This window comes from Sapajus apella, unplaced genomic scaffold, assembly GCF_009761245.1.
Source record: "Sapajus apella isolate SASKATOON/1434 unplaced genomic scaffold, GSC_monkey_1.0 scaffold2, whole genome shotgun sequence".
NCBI lineage: Eukaryota > Metazoa > Chordata > Mammalia > Primates > Cebidae > Sapajus > Sapajus apella.
This window is the reverse complement of record NW_022436942.1, coordinates 21680773-21702259: the sequence shown is the minus strand read 5'-3', so window position 1 is coordinate 21702259 and position 21487 is coordinate 21680773. Positions and strand designations below refer to the sequence as shown.

Sequence of the window (21487 nt, the reverse complement as noted above, 5' to 3'; positions counted from 1 at the left end):
TGGGGAAAAGTTTGTTAAGATTTTCCCCTTCTCCCCCTATAAGGAGGTCTTAGCAGAAGTGCCTGAAGAGGACCTCTGCCCAGAGTCTCAGATAAAGAGACTTAAAAATTTGGGCATTAGTCAAAACTGTAAATATGTGACAGAGCATGACCAGCCTGCACCCCTCTTCAGGGACTGTAGAGCGCTGGTCGTGAACCAAGTTTGGTGTGGGGACGGCAGTTTTCTCCCGTGAAATCTGTCAGGTGAAACCATTGTAATTGCCTGTGATCAGGCCTGAAAAATCACACATAGGTCTTTAAGTAGGGGCCGGACTCCTCTTGTCCCAGCTTTTGTAAATCTGGGTTATGAGCCATTCTGCTAAGTGTTTCAAAATTGTTTCTTCCACTTTTTTTCTATCTAGAGCCTTTAATAAAAAATGTACAATTCCGTTGCTCACTCTGTGGTCCTCACAGTGCTTGGATGACTTAACATTTGTTCTTTGTCTTTGACACAGCGTCTCTCTGTATGTGACGAGGGAGCCTTTCTACTGCTTTTCCTCCTCAGTTCTTGTCCATGCCAGTCTCTTCTTTCTGAATTCTTGCAGTCTTTATATTTTTACCACAAAAATCCATGCCATGTTTAAATTTTACATTACAAAATACATAGAGTAAATTTTACTTTTCTGTTAGTATTTGGTCACATTTTGGGGTAGATTTTTGCATAGATTATGTAACCATCACAATAATGAGGACATAGAACAGTTCTGTCAACCCCAAAACTCCTTTGTGTGTCCTTTTGTAGTCACAGCCTTACCACCCATTATTCCTGGAAACCACTGATGTCTTTCTTATCCCTGTGGTTTTTTTTTTTTTTTTTTTTGAGACGGAGTTTCGCTCTTGTTACCCAGGCTGGAGTGCAATGGCACGATCTCGGCTCACCGCAACCTCCGTCTCCTGGGTTCAGGCAATTCTCCTGCCTCAACTTCCTGAGTAGCTAGGATTACAGGCACGTGCCACCATGCCCAGCTAATTTTTTGTATTTTTAGTAGAGACGGGGTTTCACCATGTTGACCAGGATGGTCTCGATCTCTTGACCTCGTGATCCACCCGCCTCGGCCTCCCAAAGTGCTGGGATTACAGGCTTGAGCCACCGCGCCCGGCTTTTTTTTTTTTGAGAATGTCAAATCAATGGAATCATACAGTATGTAATCTTTGAGACTGGCTTCTTTCACTCAACATAACATCTTTGAGATTCATCCAAGTTGTTGAGTGTATCAATAGTTCTTTTGTACTGCTGAGTAATATTCCATCACGTGGACATACACAGTTTGTTTATCCATTCACCCACTGGAGGATACTGGGGTTATTTCCAGCTTTTAACGGTCACAAATAAAGCTGCTATGAAAATTTGTGTACAGGTTTTTGTGTGAACGTAAGTTTTCATTTCTGTCAGATGAATAACTGGAAGTGGAATTGATGGGTTATACAGTGAATGTATGCAAAACTTTATAAGAAACTGTTAAATTGAAAAATACATCTTTTAATAAAAATATTACCATGTAATTTTCAGCAATTTTCACTGTATTGGAAAAATAATGAAATTAAAGGAAGCATTTCAAAATTTGTATTAAAACAAACAATTGCACAACCCTAATACTATCAATGGTATAAAATTGTGAAATCTGAGACTGCTCATCATCTTCTGAATAGCTTTTCTATATTTGAGACAAACATAAATCCAACCCTAAAAAAGGTTGGAATATAGTTTCCTGACTATCCTGGCAGCCAAGGCTTAGGCTTGTATACTAAACTCTGCCAATCTGGCCAATCTCCCCAGGATTTCATTTTGGATGTGAACAGCATGTGATAACAGGCTTTACAGCGAGCTTCCGTTTCCTGGACATATACTGGTTTCAAAAGCAGCCAACTTTCAAGGCTATAGTGGTTGCAAGATTGAATTCTGATTCAGAAGTGCATTTTGCTAACATCATTCACTATTATTTATAAAATCTTGGAACTTAGTGCTTGGCAGCACCAGTAGATGTTGTGGTTGTTTTCTCATCAGACCCATCCTGTCAGAGTTGGCATTGTTGCTGAAAGTGTAGGCTTGATCTGTTTCTCCAGAACCCCAAGGACTTTGTGAGCTTCCTTATAGTCTGCTTTTCTTTAAATCACTTTTCTTTATAAACTATTCTTAGATGAGGTTTCTTTTCATCAGAAGCTCTTTACTATTTTCTTCTTTATTATATATATTTTATGTAGTTGTATATGCACAGGCTACTTTGTGTATTCTCTTGCTAATTCATGATCTGTCTTTTACGGTTTAAAAATTATCTTAATTGATCATAAAATATTCCATAGTTTGAATCCCAAGGAGCAGCAAAGATACTGACAAATTTAAGAAATAGCTTGAAGGGGTTTGACTCCATGGGCCATGTAGTGAGGGTTCTCTGAACTTGAAAATGCTCCACAGGGGCTTAACTGAAAGGAGGGTCACCATGTCATTTTCTTGTTCTTCTATTTGTTAATGTTCCCGACATGAAATTGAATGCTTCCAGCTCAGAGCAGTGGGACCTTGGGACTAAGGCCTCGGGTACCTTGGGGAGCCATCTTGTCTGCAGAATTTATGCCTGCTTTCATACTCTCTCACTCACCTTCCTTCATTGTTGGAGCCAACAAACAGGGCAGCAGTGATGTCAGAGGAATTTTGCATTGGCATAGGTGCCTGGCAACACTTAGCAGCCTGTAAGAAACATACCCAGAGCCGCGTAATGTTGGCAAAAATGTCGGTTGAGACACATGGTCAGGTTAGCAAAGGAAAACAGCCTGGAAATCTCCTATGAGGTCCATTTTTGTCTCTGCTAAAAGGGTTCCTTGACTATCCTCATCGCTCTGGGTTGCTTCAGTGCTCTGTTCAGCTTTCACTGCATTTCATCAGGCTTTTATGTAATCTTCTTTTTACAGCAATAGAGGTTTTGATTTGCTGCCTCTCTGAAGGCTCACATGGCTTACTCTCCTGAAATACTGTAAGTTCTATAAAATATTAATTTTGTAATTACATCTCAACTTGGAAAATCACTCTATTTCTTGGTAAGATGAAACAGAAAATTAAATAAGATTTAATAATAAAATTAATCAGTCATTCAATTCAACAAAATTTTTCATTCATTCATTATGCCATGCAGTGTCTGGGAGATTTTTTTACTCATTTAGAGAGAATCTATTTTCCTGTGTCTGATAACAAACTCATTTGGGCACCTGAGGCTGTTATTCAGTGTTTATTTGTTCCTCTCATATGTCACTTTTAAGTTCACAGTCAAAATCAGATAACTTCTGGAAATTGATTTTTTGTAGTCTCCTTCCCTCATTTCTTTTTTCACCTTTTGCTTTTTGTCAAGATCCCTGTGTCCACCCTTTACCCCATCTTTTCAGACAAAGCTATGGTCATCGGTTCAGCTCTTCATTTTTATTCTGACATGACTTACTGAGTCTTTGTTTCTGTGGTTTGGCTTCACTCACTTCTGGCTCTCCCCTGGGGTGGTGATTGTGGATATTTCTTTTTTTAATGGCTTCCATATTTTATTGAATTTTTAAAAAAGTGATATTAATTACAGCATTCGAAGGGGAGGATTTAATTCCACACAAAATGGAAGATCTAACATGTACCCATTAAACTGCTAAAAAACAAATTGAGTGGTGAGAATACAACAGAAGTCCAATTTAGATTCTGAGTGTTGTCACCATGTGATTACAATCACACAGACTCTTCCAAGTTTGTGACTGGAGCTCCTGGAAGCTATTTCATACTCTGGTACAAGGGCAAAAAAAAAAAAAAAAAAAACACAACACAAGAAGGAATAAGCCCTGAATTATTGGCTTCATCACATCTACCCTCTCCACCCCAAAATGGCACAAAAGAAACATTGACCACACCCTGCAGACCTTTTGGTGTAAAAGAGGTGACAATGAACTGGGATTTCTAAAAAGGTCCCATTCAGGTGAGTTTTTATATACCATCAAGCAGTGAGCCTCTCATCAATTAGGGTTAGGAAACCAATGTTTGATTCTCAGAAAATCACAATTTCATTCATTTACTCAATATGAATTTACAAAGTGTCTACATACTATCAGCTTCCACTTGCAGCCATTTCTAGATAAAAAAGAAACCTGGCATCAAAGAAAGGAGCCACCAAATTTCCCCCAAGGCTACCACTGAAAGGACCTTTTTTGGAAATGGGTTTCTTCTGTACCTCTGAAAGGGTAACGTCTTAAAGCTGAATCACATTTAAACTGGAGGTCTAAGATATGTAGCAAAACTTGCATCCCGGACATATGACATTAAAAGATATACTAAATTCTAAGATTAAACAATTGTACAGTTTTCATTTATGCTTGAAATTCGAGTCCTAGACCAAGCTTATGGCCACAAGCATTGATGTTCTTGCCATCCAGAAGAGCCGACAGTGTCATTTTGATACCTGGCTTTGGGGTCTGAGTGTATCCTAAACCTATCAGGCTGGAGTTGTTCACTTTAGCTGAGAAGCAGGCTTCAGGGTCAATTGGATACTTGGCTGCTATTCCGAAGCATGTGTTACTGTTTACTGCTGTCCAGGTGAGATTGACAGCGGTCTCCAACTTCTTGTTCACCTTCTGGTAAACGGAGCCACCAAATCTGTCCTGTCATTCACATTAGGGTGAAGCTTGAATTCATCAGTCTTGTAGCCAACTGCAAAGTTGCTCTGGGTTACTCGGAACTTTGCAGTCTCAAAATTCATCTGGTAGCTGGCCAGTCAGCCCTCAGGCACCAGAGCACTCTGGATGCATGTCACAGCCCAGGTTAATGTGCTCCTGCTTGTGCCCTGTCTTGATTTTAGCACTTTTCCCCCCAGTGTTAGGTGAGAAGGGTGAATCGAAGGCCAGCTTCAGCCCATGTGCAAGCTGATCTTCCACGGCAATCTCTGTGCCTAGCGTATTGTCGGTGTTCCATTTCTCCCTACATGTCAGGCTGTACTCAGTTCATCTGTACTTGGTTTCCAGACTGCCCCTCACTTTGGTGATCTCAGTGTGGGCTGCGCCCAAGCTTGTAAATTCCAATCCATTCTCAGATTTCGTTTTCAAATCAAGCTTTATTAAGCCAAATCCATAAATGGTGAAGACATCCTTGGCAGATTTGCCAAGATTGGCATATGTGGGTGGCACAGGAATCTTCTGCTCAGAGGCAATGGGGCTCCATGGTGGCTACCGATTATACATACTTCTATTATTCAGAGTGGAACATCTAAGGATACATTTCCTTTTTCTAATCTGTATTAGAACATATATGTATATTCATTCATGGGATAAGCTCAAAACATTAATAATATATCAAACTACCTCATCCCTACCATGATGGGTATAGAGGGGAAAGCAGTAAGTTAATGAACCAAGAAGACAGAAAACTTTTAAAATGAGTAATCATTTAAAACATTCTCAAACTGTAATGCTGCACAGGCCACCTATTGTGATGATTATTTCCATATAGATTCAATGATAGTATACAGAATAACTGATATTGATGTTTTTCAATTAATTTTCTGTCTTGAATTTGTGTTTTGTTTTTTACGTATTCTCATTTTTAAAAATCTTTCTGTTACTGTGAAATGTGTCTCACATAAAGAAAAGTGTAGAGTATAAATTTATAGCTCAGTGTATCTGTGGTGTTCAAACTGATCATTAAATGGAAGAGTACCAGCATACCAAACACATCACTGACATTTTTCTTTTTTTTTATTTTTGTACATGGATATTCATGTTAATAGCAGTTTTTTTCATAATTGCCAAAACTTGGACACAACCAAGATATTCTTTAGTAAGTAGATAAACTGTGGTACATCTAAACAATAGAACTCTGTTCAGTGCTACAAAAAGAAATGACCTATTAAGCCATGATAAGATGTGGAGGAAGGGTCCGTGTTCAGGCTTGTTATATAGGTAAATTACATATCATGAGGGTTTGATGTACAGATTATTTCATCACCCAGGTAACGAGCATAATACTCAATAGGTAGCTTTTCAATCCTCACCCTCCTCCAACCCTCCACCCTCAAGTAGGCCCCAGTGTCTATTGTTCCCTTCTTTGTGTCCATGTGTACTCAACGTTTAGTTCCCACTTATAAATGAGAAAACGTGGTATTTGGTTTTTTGTTCCTGTGTTAGTTTGCTTAGGATAATTCCCTCCAGCTTCATCCATGGTCTGGCAAAGGACATGATCTCATTCTTTTTTATGGCTGCATATTATTCCCTGGTATATATGTACCACATTTTCTTTATCCACTCTACCACTGATGGGCATTTAGATTGATTCCATGTCTTTGCTATTGTGAATAATGTTGTGATAAATATACACGTGCATATGTTTTTATGGCAGAACAATTTATATTCCTTTGGGTATATGCCCAATAATAGGATTGCTGGGTCAAATGGTAATTCTGTTTTAAGTTCTTTGAGGGATTACCACACTGTTTTCCACAGTGGTTGAAAACACCAGCACTGTATAAGTGTTCCCTTTTCTCTGCAACCTCACCAGTATCTGTTATATTTAGACTTTTTAATATTAGCCATTTTTACTTGTGTGGTATAGTATCTCATTGTAGTTTTGATTTGCATTTCTCTGATGATTAGTGATGTTGAGCATGTTTTCCTTTTTTTTTTTTTTTTTTGCCTCTGCCAGCTGTTTATTATATTTAGGAAATTGAAAACATCAGTTTGCTTTTGATAATAATACTATTAGCTTGACAGCATTGATTGGATGCTTACTCTAGTTGAGCATGTTTTCACATGCTTATTAGTCACATGTACGTCTTCTTTTAAAAAGTGTTTGTTTATGTCATTTGCCCATTTTTAAATGGGATTGTTTTTTGCTTGTAAGTTTAAGTTCCTTATAAGTTCTGGATATTGGACCTTTGTTGGATGCTTAGTTTGAACATATTTTCTCCCATTCTGTAGGTTGTTTGTTTACTCAGTTTATAGCTTCTTTGGCTGTGCAGAAGGTCTTAGATTTAATTAGATCCAACTTGTCAGTTTTTGTTTTTGTTGCAATTATTTTTGGTGTCTATGTTGTGAAAACTTTGCCAGAGCTGATGTCCACAGTGGTATTTCCTAGATTGTCTTCCAAGGTTTTTATAGTTTTAGGTTGTATATGTAAGTCTTTAATCGATCTTGAGTTGCTTTTTGTATGTGATGTAAGGTAGGGGATCAGTTTTGATATTCTGCATATGGCTATCCAGTTCTCCCAGCACAATTATTGAATGAGCAGTCCTTTATCCATTGCTTGTTTTTGTCAGCTTTGTCAAAGATCAGATGGTTGTAGATGTATAGCCTTATTTCTGGGTTCTTTATTCTGTTGCATTGGTCTATGTGTCTGTTTTTGTGCCAATACTATGCTGCTCTGGTTACTGTAGCCCTGCAGTATCACTCGAAGTCTGGTAGAGTGATGCCTCCTGCTTTGTTGTTTTTGCTTAGGATTGCTTTGGCTATTTGGACTCCTTTTTTTGTTTCATATGAATTTTAAAGTAGTATTTTCTAGTTCTGTGAAGAATGTCCTTGGTAGTTTGATGAGAATAGTATTGAATCTGTAAATTGCTTTGGGTAGTATGGCCACTTTAATGATACTGATTCTTCCCATCCGTGAGCATGAAATGTTTTTTTATTTGTTTGTGTCATCTCTGATTTCTCTGAGCAGCATTTTGCAACTCTCATCGCAGAGATCTTTCACCCTCCTGGTTAGCTGTATTCTTAGGTATCATATTCTTTTTGTGGCAATTACAAATGGGATTGCATTCCTAATTTGGCTGTTAGCTTAGATGTTGCTGATGTATAGGAATGCTACTGATTTTTATACATTGATTTTGTATCCTGAAACTGTGCTGAAGTTGTTTAACAGATCAAGGAGCTTTTGGGCAGAAACTATGGGATTTTCCAGATAAAAAATCATGTCATTTGCAAAAAGGGCTGGTTTGACTTTCTATTTTCCTATTTGGATGCCTTTTCTTTCTTTCTCTTGCCTGATTATTCTTGCCAGGACTTCCAATACTATGTTTAATGTGAGTGGTCAAAGAGGACATCCTTTAATCCGGTTTTCTAGGGAAATGCTTCCAGCTTTTACCCATTCAGTATGATGTTGGTTGTGGGTTTGTCACTGATGGCTCTCTTTGTTTTGAAGTATGTTCCTTCAATGTCTAGTTTATTGAAGGTTTTTAACATGAAGGGGTGTTAAATTTTATCTTAAGTCTTTTTTGCATCTATTGAGATCATCATAGGTTTTTTTTGTTCTGTTTATGTGATGAGTCATATTTATTGATTTGTGTATCCTGAAACAACCTTTCATCCCATGGATAAAGCCTACTTGATCGTTGTGGATTTGCTTTTTGATGTGTTGCTAGATTCAGTTTGCAGGTATTTTGTTGAGGATTTTTGCAACTATGTTTATCAAATATATTGACTTGAGGTCTTCATTTTTTGTTTTGTCTCTGCCAGATTTTGTTGTCAGGATGATACATAGGGAAGAATCCTTTCTCCTTAATTTTTTGGGATAGTTTCAGTAGAAATGGCACCAGCTCTTTTTTGTGCATCTGGTAGAATTTGGCTGCAAATCCATTTTGCCTTGAGCTTTTGTTGGTTGGTAAGGTTTTTATTACTGATCCAATTTCAGAACTCACTATTGGTCTGTTTGGGAATTCAGTTTCTTCCTGGTTCAGTATTGTGAGATTTTAAGTGTTCAGGAATATATCAATTTCTTCTAAATTTTCTAATTCATGTGCATAGAAGTGTTCCCAGTAGTCTCTGAAGGGTAATGACAAAGGGTACATTAATTAATAAATATCTTATTAATTATTTTTTTCAGAGAACGAACTTATGGGTTTGTGGATCTTTTGCATGGTTTTTCATGTCTAAATTTCATTCAGTTCAGCTCTGATTTTCATTATTACTTGTCTTCTCCTAGCTTTGGAGTTGGTTTTCTCTTGCCTCTGTAGTTCTTCTAGTTGTGATGTTAGACTGTTAAATTGACATCTTTCTAACTTTTTGATGTGGGCATTCAGTGCTATTAACTTCTCTCTTAACACTGCCTTAGCCGTGTCCCAGATATTCTGGTGTTGTATCATTGTTGTCATTAGTTTCAAAGTATTTCTTAATTTCTGCCTTAATTTCATTGTTTACCCAAAAATCATTCAGGAACAGATTGTTTAATTTTCATGTAATTGTATTTTCAGTGATTTTTTAAAGGATTTTTTCCTTATTTTTGTCTGGCTGAGTTAATTTGGAGAAGCAGTCTTTGAGCTCTGAGTTTTTTTTTTCCTCAGCTTGGTTGATTCTGCTGTTAATACTTGTGATTATATTATGAAATTCTTGTAGTGAGTTTTTCAACTCTTATCAGCTTGGTTCTTTCTTAAAATGGCCATTTCATCTTCTAACTCCCATCTCATTTTATCAAGTTCTTTAGATGCCGTGATTTAGGTTTCAACTTTCTCTTGAATCTTGATGATCTCTCTTCCTATTTGTATTCTGAATTCTATGTCTATAATTTCAGTTATTTCAGCGTGGTTAAGAACCATTGATGGGGAACTAGGGTAGCCATTTGGAGGTAAAAAGACAGTCTAGCTTCTTGAGTTACTAGAGTTCTTGCACTGGTTCTTTATCATCTCTGTGTGCTGATGTCCCTTTAGTCTTTGAAGTTGTTTTCCTTTGGATAAGGTATTTTCTTTTATAAAACCCCCAATGACATCTTCTTTTATGTCGTTGGGGGTTTTATTGTGGTATAAGGTAAGCTCAGTCAACTGACTTTGATTCTGGGTGATTTCATGTGGCCAAGCCTCAGCTCAGCGCTCCTGGGCTGCACACTCTAAATCTGGGATCTGAAACCAGGTCCCTGGCTTTGTTCTCTGGCCCCTCAGGGTTAGAAACCTGCTGCACTGGAAGGACTGAGGTGTTCCTGGTTTACTGGCCTCAACACTACAATGAGAGGTGCTGGCCAAAACACTTCAATAGGGCAGTGGCAGCAGGAGCTGTTCTTGCTCATGAGTGTCAGCAGCCTCAATGATGTGGTGGGGGTTCACATTTATTGGCTGGGGTGGGGTGCTGTTGAGAGCCTTTGCCTTAGTTTTCACAGTTGCTGTATACTGGCAAAATATTTTTGTGTTATATTTTGGGCTGCAATCTAGTAGGCGTTGCTTAAGAATGTTAGCCAGCAGGTAAGCTCTAACTCTGCTGCATGAATCTTTAGTGTTTTGGCAGATAGGCAGTAGTGCTCTGTGGTGGCAGGGGAGAGAGATGATCTCCCTCACATAGTCTGCTCCTGAGTCTTGGAGGAGCCCTCTCCAGTCACTGGCTCCATGCCTGTATTTCTTTTATTGCTTGTTCCGGTTCACTGGGCTCCCGCAGGCAGGGACTGGGGTTGGCAGACAGGTTGTATCTTTGCCAGATCAGCTTTGCAGAGGGAGGCACACCCCAGTCCTCCACCAGCCTAGGCATTTCATCTATCTCAGTGATTCCAGACTGAGGGCTCTTGCTGCTTGAGTTCTGCCCAAGCCAGCAAGTCCTGCTTGGCTAGGAGCTGCAGGAGTAGTGGGATCACCTAATCTGCTGCCCAGGTGTTTCCTAAGGGAGCACAGGGTTGAGCCTGAGCATAGGTTTCAGTCAGAAGCCATAGTGGTAGGGGTGGGTAGAGTTGCCTACCCCTACCATCTGTGTGTTTCCTTAGACAACAGGAGGGTGTGGCTTCCAGCTGAGTTCAGATGTGATATGGTTTGGCTGTGTCCTCACCTAAATCACATCTTGAATTGTAGTTTCTGTAATCCCTATGTTGTGGGAGGGACCCTGTGGAAGTAATTGAGTCATGGGGGCAGTTACCCTCATGCAGTTCTCATGAAATCTGATGGTTTTATAAGGGGCTTTTCCTCCTTTTGCTTGGCACTTCTCCTTGCCGCCACCATGTGAAAAAGGACATGTTTGCTTCCCCTTCCACCATGATTGTAAGTTTTCTGAGACCTCCTCAGCCATGCTGAACTGTGAGTCAATTAAACCTCTTTCCTTTATAAATTACCCAGTCTGAGGTATGTCTTTATTAGCAGCATGAGAATGGACTAATACAAGATGGAAGTGGGACTGCTGGGCTCTAGTAGGCATTGCCCACTTGGCTATTGGTGGTGGATGTGGGTATTTCACCCTCCCTGTGGTCTGGGTGCTTCCCAGGACAACAGGAGGCTGCACCTGCTAGCTGAGTTCAGACAGAAGTGAGACCTAGCTTCTGTCTGAACTGAAAGCTCTATCAAGCATTGCCCGCCTGGGTACCAGTGGTGAGCCTGGGTGGAGTTGCTCACCCTGCTGTTTGGGTGATCCCTGGGACAACAAGGGGCTGTGCCCACTGGTTGAGTTCAGACAAAAGTGGGACCACTGGGCTGGAAGCTCTAGCAGGCATTGCTTGCTGGGTTCCAGTGATGCAGGTGGGTAGAGTTGCCCACCCTGCTGTCCAGATGTTTCCTGGGACAACAGGGGACAGCAGCTGCCAGCCAAGTTGAGATACAGGTGGGATTGTTGGGCCAGAAGCTGGTGCTGGGCCTTGTCTGGTGAGGGGGATAGAATAATCTTACTTTTCCTGGGTACCGTGACTATATCCTCTACTGAGGCTGTGGAGCTGCTAGTCTGTTTGTTCTGAATTCCAAGGCTTATAGAAGTCCCCTTGAACTTGAGAGTTGCCTCCATAAAATGTTTTGGTAGCTCTCTGGCTTAGTTTAGAAGCACAGTGAGGGGAAATGTGTGTGTGTGTGTGCGCACGCCGGCAGGGAGATTCTCCCATTCCTAGTCTTGCACAGGTCCCTGTGGAGAGTGTGAATCCCTCAGGGGCTCCTGGCTCCTCACTGATCCCAGATAGGCTACTGCCCAGCTTTGCTTCTGTCTGCATTCTGTGTCTGCCTGCTGCCTTGATGGATCCTGACATGGTTTCTTAGGTGATCTTCTTCTAGCATCAATGTTTACTAGCCCCCCTGCCCCTTTTTCCCCCTTGTTTGTGAGAGTGGCACACATGAGCTGCCTCTAGTCCACCGTCTTCACTCCCCCTGAGGGCCACTGACATTTTCATCACTGCCTTTCCTCACAGCTCCAGAGGTAAAAAACTGCCCTGATTTCAAACAATATGGTTTATTTTGGTCAGTTTTTAATGTTCTTGGAGTTGAATATTATATTTAATACATGTTTTTATGTCTGGCTTCTTTCAGTCAACATTAATTTATTAGTTTTATTTACATTTTCATGTGTAGCTGTAGTTAACTTATTTTCACCCTGCATAGTATTTTATTACTCGAGTATATTACAAGTCATTTACCGATACTATTGTTGAGTGACATTTGGGTTGCTTCCTGTTTTGGGGAATTGGATGTTGGAAAAAAAGGACAGTTTCTTTTTTTTTTTTTTTTTTTTTTTTTTTGAGATTACAGGTGTGAGTCACCACACCTGGCCCTCTTTTATTTTGAGAGGGAGTTTCACTGTGTCTCCCAGGCTGGAGGGCAGTGGCAAAATCTCAGCTCACTTCAACCTCCCTAAGGACAGTTTCTTGAATGAGTGTGTGTATCTGTTGTGCGGGTCGAGGGGTTGGGGTCTGGGAGCATGTAAAAGAGACAAATGTAATAGCAGGTCACAGTGAAAGGAGGAAGAGGAAACATGCCCAAGATAAAGATGTCTTTTTGTTGACTATGGGGCATTGGTCTTACCTGGCACACAATATTCAGTAACTAAAGGGGACAAAAAAGTTTGGAGGAAATAAAGTTTACTGAAACAATTGAAGTTGCTGATGTAATATTTCATTACCTTTTCTCATATGTCACATGGACATGGCTAGGAGAGATTAAAACTGGGAGGTAATGTAAACCCAAAGTTTCTAATGGACTTTTCTCTGAGCGTATAAATTTCCATGCTCCATCCAAGTCCTGGCTTCTACAAGGCCAACTTCTGTGTCCACATGGTTTGATATGGTCTGGTTTTGGACTTGAGGTCTCAGTGCTACTCTCCATGGATTCTTTTTTCTCTGGGCTTCAGTTTGAACTGTCTTTCAGGCCTCCTTTGTCTCACATTCAAATTGGGAAAACAAATCTGTTCTAAATTAGTGTGTGTGTCAATGACCAATGTTTGAAATCTTTGGGTAAAATTGGGTATTGGGAGTAGATGTATCTATTAAGTAAGTAGTCTTAGTCATATATTTTTTCTTAAAAAATATAGAAGTTGTAATAGGAAAGGTAGCAATATTTTTGAATTGAAAGCTATGATTCACTAGAAGTTGTTACAGTGAGCAAAACTAGAAAACACAATAGGTAAATGAGAAAAGAATATTTGGATTAGCCAATAATGGAATAGGAAATCCAAGTGGTCAATAAATCTATGCAAACTACTTAGTTATCCAAGCACTAACCTAGTTTTTGAAGAAATACACAATAGGGTAATGAATAATACTTGTATAGTTTGGAAAATGTTAAAATAATATTTGCTGCTGGAAGAGATAGATGGAGAGATATGGTGCCATGTGTTGCTGGTGTAAGTTTTTTAAATAGTCCTTTATTAAGGCAATCTGATAAAAAATGATAGTCTAATTCATTATACTCCCTTTTGGCAAGGCATTAAAAAGAAAACCTTTAGTAACTGATAGTAGATTAAAAATCATGCTAATTAATTCATAGTTTGTAATGACAAGATTTTGGAAATATTCTAAATTCATTTCAGCAGGAGAATTACTGAATAAAGCATGACATACCCATACCTATGAGATATAAGATAGCCATATGAGTGTTCTAGATCTATAGCACTGAGCCATATTTCTGAGATGAAGTGCTGAGAGCATGAAAAAAGCAGAGATTATAACATAATATATCATCTTTATAAAACTTCTTGTACACACACATATGTAACATGCTCATTTGCCTATGATGATTTGAAATCAGAAAAAATTATGAAGCAATGGACATTAGCTCATAACTTTTTCTTTTTTGTGGTAATGGTTAGAAATAGAGGAAAAGGGATATAATTTCACCAACCCCACTTCTAAAAAGTAAAAAAAGTAAAAGAAAGTTGTCCAAAATGAAAATGTCATCTGTAATACAGTTTGATTTAAATACAATTTTATATGTGTGTGCAAGTATACAAAAGAATATTGAAATCATTTGTATAATAATAATGGTGGTCTTTATGCAAAATTTCTGGTGATTTTAATTTTCTTTCATATTTTTCCATTTGAATTTTATAGTGATAATATGTTATGCATAGAATTAGAAAAGTATAGCTATTTTAATTGATAAAAAGAATCAAAGCATTAGACCTGAAGAATTGAAATTTGAGGGTTAAAGAGCTAGAAGCATACTATTGTAACTCTTAGTAAGACTATTTTTGGGCAGCTTTGATATAATAACAGGGATAGATATTTTTGATATTGGAATAATCTTTCCATAAAGAGAAACAGTTATTTCAAAAATCTTTAAGACGAAATATTCATTACAACCAAATATTTCTTTCCTTCTATATCAGAAATTATACATATAAACTGGCAAAATTGTTCATGCAGTATATTGGTTATATTTGATTCTACATAAAACGTTACAAAAAATGACAGATGCCACAAAATGTAAGAATTTAAAAGATATTGGCAAGTTCTTAGCCTAGTTTTGTTATCTTACCTCTAGTAAACATGTCTAGCAATTTTAACAAAAATTGTCCTCTCTCTCTTCTCTGACTGCACTTTAACTATTTGTATGTAATGCATTATACAAGATGAAATGCTTATACTTCAATGAAAAGCTATTGCTAATAACAGTATTTGGAGATCAAAAAAATTCCAATGCATACATACAGGAAACAATGTCTATAGACACTTGGTTTATATCTTATTTTGAAATCCGATGACATCAGAAAGTGAAAGTTGAGCTGCTCTGAGTATTTGTGGGAGAACCTGAAGCTCTGTGTGATGGTTAATTTTATGTGTCAGCCTGACTGGGAAAGGAATGTCTAGAGAGCTGGTAAAATGTTATTTCTGGTAGTGTCTGCTAGGGCCTTTCTGGAGGAGATTAGCACTTGCATCAATAGACTGAGTAGAGAAGATGCACTACTACAAATGTGAGTTTCATCCGGTCCTTTGGAACTCAAATAGAACAAAAAGGTGGAGGAAAGTCTTATTCTCTTTCTCCTTCTTGAGTTGGGACATTCATCCTCTCTTACACTTGGAGGCTGGCACTCTCCCACTTGAGTTGTCAGGGTCTGAGGCCTTTGGCCTCAGACAGGTAGCTAGCACCATTGGCTTCCTTGGTTCGCAGGTCTTTGGGCTCAGACTGAGTTACATAACTGGCTTTCCTGGTTCGCCTGCATGCAGGCTGCATACTGTAGGACTTCTTGGTCTCCGTAATCTCATTAGCCAATTTCTGTAATAGATATCCACCTATATATATGTATATATTCTATTGGTTCTGTTTCTTTGGTGAACCCTGCCTAATATATCCTACTCTCTTAAATGTTTCTTCTCACACCTGAGAATCTTCAAGGATTTCTAAGGATTACCAGTAGTTTCTGCAGCTTAGTTAGGAAACTCTTGTTTTTGTTAATGCCGTAAGTTTAGATATGAGGAGTCTGAGGCAAAAAATAGCCCCTTACCTCTGTGAATTTCAGTACCTCTATGCCTAACATGGTGGAGGGCACTTAGTAGGCCCAAATTCACAGTTATACATTTGATCACTGATAAATTTTGCTGGCCATTTTGCTTGAGAGTCCTGTATGGACTTGGAGGCGAGGTTAACTCTACTGATACAGAAACATTATTCTCTTCCTCTCTACATACTTTAAAAAGTTTTATAGTTTAATGAGTCATACATAAGTCTGTGATCCATTCTGAGTTATTTTTAAAATAAGGTATGAGGTTTAGATTGATGTTTGTTTTTTTGCCTAAGCATGTCCAACTTCTCCAGCACCGTTTTTTGAAAAGGCTGTCTCTTCTACATTGAAATGTTTTTGCACTTCTGTCAAAAAGCAATTGTGCATATTTTTTTGAGGGTCTATTTTTGGGTTTCCTGTTCTGGTCCATCGATCTATGTCTTTATTCTTATTCCAATACCATGGTGTCTTAACATAGCTATATAGTAAGCCTTAATATTCAGTAGAATTATTACTTCTACTTTATTCCTCTTTTTCAGATTGTTTTAGCTATTCCATGCCCTATGCTTCTCCATGTAAATGTATAATAAGCTAATCTATGACCACAGAATCTTTACTGGAATTTTGATAGGAGTTGTATTAAACTTGGATATCACTTTGGGGGAAAACTGATACGTTTACTATGTTGAGTTTCCCAATCCATGAACATGACATGTTTCTCTATATTTAGGTCTTCTTTGATTTGTTTTAACATCTTGTAATTTTCAGCATATAGTTACATGTTTTATTAAGTAGAATTTAGGAAAACATACCTAAATATTTGATTTTTGGGGGTAATGATTATAAACGATGTGTTTTTTATTTTTGTTTTCACAGGTTTGTTGTTAGTACATAGATAACGTAATTTATCTTTGTATATTAATCTTGTATCCTGTGACCTTGCTGAACTCATTTATTAGTTCTAGAAGGTTTTTTTGGTGGATTTATTGGGATTTTCCACATGTAAGATTATGCCATCTGTAAATTGGGAGAGTTTTATTATCTTCTTTCCAATTTAGACTTTTTATTCATTTTTCTAGTTTTATTACAGTGGGTAGAATTTCTATTACCATGTTGAATGAGAGTGGTAAAAGAGGACATCTTTGCCTTGTTTCTGATCGCAGGGGGAAATAACTCAGTTTTTCACCATTAATTATGATGTTAATGTACGTTTTTCAATGATCTTTATCAAGTTGAAGAAGTTCCTCTTATACCCAGAGTTAGCCAAAATGAGGTTAAGGACGCAGACATCCAGACTGGTAAGTCTGCTCAAGACTTCTTACCCCAATTGCAAGGAGCTAGGGTTCAACTGCAAAGTTAGAAGAAAGAATCCACACAAGACCACCCTTACTTCTGATAGCACCTGCAAACTTAGGGTATTTCTAAAACAACCATCAGTTTTTATAATTCATTAGAATGATGGAAGGAACTCACCAAAACATGTATTCATAGTCACATTTATTATAAGGAAAGGACATGTTACACAAAGCCAAGGGAAGGGATACACAGGGCAGAGTCTGGGAGTGTTCCAAATGTACAACTTGCATTATCTTCAGGATGTATTACTCTCCTTGATGTTGATGTGTGACAATATCTGTAGAGTATTGTCAACCAGGGAGACCCACATGAGTTATGGTGTCCTTCAAAAAGTTTTTACTAAGGCTTCATTACGTAGGCATGACAGATTGATTTATTGGCCATGTGGTTGAATTCAGCCTCTAAGTTAACCTGACAAAGCCTCCATGGTAAATCATACGGTTGCTCTTTCTGGCATGACCAGCCTCCGCTTAATACGACTGGGAGTGGCTGGGGGTCATATGAATAACAAGGACACTTCTATCCACCTGGGAAATTCCAAGGGTTTAATGTTACCTCCAAGAAGTTAAGGACAAGGGCCAAATCTCTCTTTGGGCCAGGTGAAATTCCTTACTATGTACCTGCAATGATCATAAAGGCATCACTCTCATGAATGAAGTAATGCTATTATTACAGGATTGGGTTTGTTATGATGGTGGGTTGTTATGAAAGTGATTTCAGCCCTCTCTTGCTCTCTTGCTCTTCCATCTTCTGCCGTGGGATAATGTAGCACAAAGGCCGTTTCCAGATGCCAGTACCATGCTCTTGGATTTCTCAGCCTCCAGAACTATGAGTGAAGTAAATGTCTGTTTATTATAAATTACCCAGTCTGTGGTCTTCTGCTAAAACATAAAATGGAATAAGACAGAACATTGGTACTGAGAGTGGGGTTATTGCTCTAACAAATATCTGGAAATGTGGAAGTGGCTTTGGAACTGGGTAATGGGTAGAGGCTGGAAGAATTTGGAGGAGCAGGCTAGAAAGCCTAGCTTGCCATAAGTGGAGTATTTAGGGGAATTCTGGAGAGGGCTCAGAATAAGAGGAGAGCTGTAGGGAAAGTATGAAACAGAGATTACTTAAGTGGTCATGATCAGAATGTTGGTAGAAATACGCTCAGTAAAGTCCATTTTGAAGAAGTCTCAGACAGGAAAGAGGACTCTCTTATTGGAAACTGGAGTAAAGGCCATTCTTTTTATGAAGTGGCAAATAACCTGGCTGAATTGAGTCCATGCTCTAGGGCTCTATGGAAGGCAGAATTTAAGAGTGGTAAAGAAGCATACCTGGCAGAAAAAAATTTCTAAGCAAAATACTGAAGGAGCCATGTGGCTACCTTTAACCATATCCAATAAGATACAAGGTAAAAAATTACTTAAAGACAGAATTTATAATTAAAAAAGAAGAACAGTTTCAGGCTGGCCACATGAAGAATAAAAAAGCATGTTCAGAAGAAAAAATCAAGGGTGTAACCAAGTGACAGTTTATTAAGGAGATTAGTGCAGATAAAATAAATGATCAAGACAATGGAAGAATGACCCTACAGGCATTTCAGAGATCCTCCAGGTTGCCACTTCTATCACAGACCCAGAGAACTAAGGGGGCAGATGGTTTTGAGGAATAGGTCCAGGATGCTCTCCATGGTTTGCTGCCCAGAGCCATCTCAGGTCTCTGTTCCCCACTTCCCACATTCCTGTGCAGTGCTCCTCAGCCACCCTAGCAATGGCTCAAGCAGGCCCAGGTTCAGCTCAACCTGCCACTTGGGAAAGTATAAACTGTAAATCTTGGTGGTGTTCATGTGCTGCAAATTTTGAAGGCATGCAGACTGCAAGAGCTGTGAGGGTATAGCTTCCTCCTCTTACACTTCAAAGGATGTAGTGGACAGCCTGGAGTCTTGAGCAGAGACTTGTTGCAGGGATGGAGCCATCATAGAGAGCCCTTACTAGGCTAATGTTGAGTAGAAATGTGGGGTCATAGCCACTACAGAGAGTCTCCACTAGGGCAATGCTTAGTGGAGCTGTGGGAGTGTGACTACTGAGATCTCAGAGCTGTAGAACCAACAGCTTGCAACATCAGCCTGGGAGAGCTGCAGGAATGAGACTCCAACCCTTGAGAGCTGCTGGGTGGACTGAGCCTAAGCAAAGATAGGGGCATGGCTGCCTAAGGCCTTGGGGGCCCAACTCCCACCCCAGTTTATCAGGATGTGGGACATGGAGTCAAACGAGACTATTTTGGAGCTTTAGGACTTAATACTGCTTTCTTTCTGTTGGGTTTTGGACTTCCTTGGGACCTCTTTCTTCTTGCCTATTCCTCCCTTTTGGAATGGGAATGTCAATCCTCTGCCTGTTCCACCATTGTATTTTGGAAACATGTGACTTGGTAGTTTCATAGCTCATAGCTGGAGGGGAATTTGCCTAGGGATAAATTGTGCCTTTTTTCTTTCCTTTGAGACAGGGTCTCATTCTGTCACCCAGGCTGGAGTGAAGTGGCCTGAACATGGCCCACTGCAGCCTTGATCTCTTGGGCTCAAGTGATCCTCCTGCCTCATCCTCCAGTGTAGCTGGGACCACAGGAACATGCCACCACACCCAGCTAATCTTTTAATTCTTTGCAGAGACAGGGTTTTACTTTGTTGCTCAGGCTGTGCTTGAACTCTTGGGCTCAAGCAAGTCTCCTGCCTAGGCCTCCCAAAGTGTTGGGATTCCAGGTGTGAGTCCTGCTAAATTGTGCCTTGAGTCTCACCCATATCTCATTTAGATGAAACTCTGGACTTTTGAGTTGCTGATGGAACAAGTTAAGACTTTTGTTCTACTGGGATGAAATAGGTACTTTTTACTTGAAAAATAGCACCATATAATTCTAACACTACCTTATCAAACTTCAATAAGAGCAATTTGAGCATCAATTAATGAACAGTAGCTAAATGAGAGATCAATCAAAAGTGCTTTAAACGGAGCAGCATCAGTGGATGTTCTGCTGAGTCTCTGGGAATCCCAGACCTGGCTACAGGGAAAACAGAATTAAAACAGCAGGTGCTCTGGATCCAAGCCCTCACATCGTAACCCACCTTTCTTCTGGGGTCCCTGGTAGCCCATAGTTCCCCTGGCACTTCCAGGCCCTGTGAGTTGTGGGCAGAGCCCCAGGAGCCAGAGGGCCATTCAGGAAAAGCTGAAACTTGGCCTCGCAGTCAGCTGGCTTCTGCCTGTGGGGTCATATTCTTTCTGGAGCACCTGGAGTGCTGTCTCAGTGGACGCAACGGACGTCTACCCTTCCTGGGATGTTTTCTCATAGGATGTTCCCCTGAAAATTGGAAATGTCTTTCTTCAGCTCCTGGGACAGGTCTTGGGCCATCCTGTTGTAGTGGTTGTGGGTCTGAAAAGTGTGGTTCAAGTTTTCTCGCACCGTGTGAAGTCTCTGTTCGAGGTCCAGGTAGTAAGTGTCCTCCTCCCCATCGTGTGTTCTCGGTGCTGTTCAGGCAAAGTGGGAAGTGTCAGCTGCATCTTGAAGAGCTTCCTCTCCAGCTGTGCCCTTGCACCCTGCAGAGAGGCCTGCTCATTGAGCAGACTTTGGGCTCGTGCTGTGAATTCTTTACTTTCTTTGGATTTCTTCCTACAATTGCACGTTTGCTTCTCCAGTTTCCCCCTCGGGACATTTGAAGGACACACCTAAGGCACCATTGTCATCCACATTCTTCAGAGGGACTTGTGGCCAGGATGCTGGAAGACCACCCTGTCTTGCTTACTTGTTCCCCTTCTTTGCCAAGTCCCCGTTCTTAACATGGTCTCTCCCACCTTCCAGCAGATACAGGATGCTCTGCAGGTTGTGGGCCAGAGAGGTCAGTTGCCTCACTCCAATATTCGTGGCCTGTTTCATTTCTGCCTTGGTCTGCTTCAGCCTTCTCTTCTTCTCCCTCTTTACCTGCAAGCATTGCTTCCATCTTGCAATTTCTTGGTCAGGCAACTCTGCAGGTTACCAACAGTCATTGCCATCATTCAAATTATCCCTGGTTTGCCCCAGAAGATCTCCACTGTGCTGTGAAGTGTGCTACACTTGTTTTGTATCAGTCACTTGGGGAAGTTCAGGAGGCTTGCTTTTTTGTGCTTTTTTCAGAAGCTCACCTAGGTCCTGAAGGGAAGACCTGTTCATTTCATTCAGAAACCTCAAGCAGAGGGTTTGGAGCAATCAGGGACTGGCCTCGGCATGGTGGATGTGAGGCCACCACCGGTCTGGGATGCTGGCTCCATCTTGGCCCTGGCCTTTCCGTGAACCTCACCCTGGGCTGAACCCCTTCTGTCCAGCTCTTCCTTTCTTCTCACCGTATGTTATCTTTTGCCCATAAAGGCCACCACAGCAGTGCATGCCTGGATCACCCAGGGTACCTAAAGGGTAACTGGCACTAGTCCCAGGATGCTGTATATCACTAGTACTGCTGCCCACAGGTGAGCCAGCAGCAGTTAAGTAGGCAT

At 40.0% G+C, this 21487-nt stretch overlaps 1 pseudogene; it reads right to left on the bottom strand.

The window, feature by feature from the left end:
* Positions 1-4344: 4344 nt before the first annotated feature.
* LOC116527562 lies at positions 4345-20958 on the bottom strand (annotated as a pseudogene).
* Positions 20959-21487: the final 529 nt, after the last annotated feature.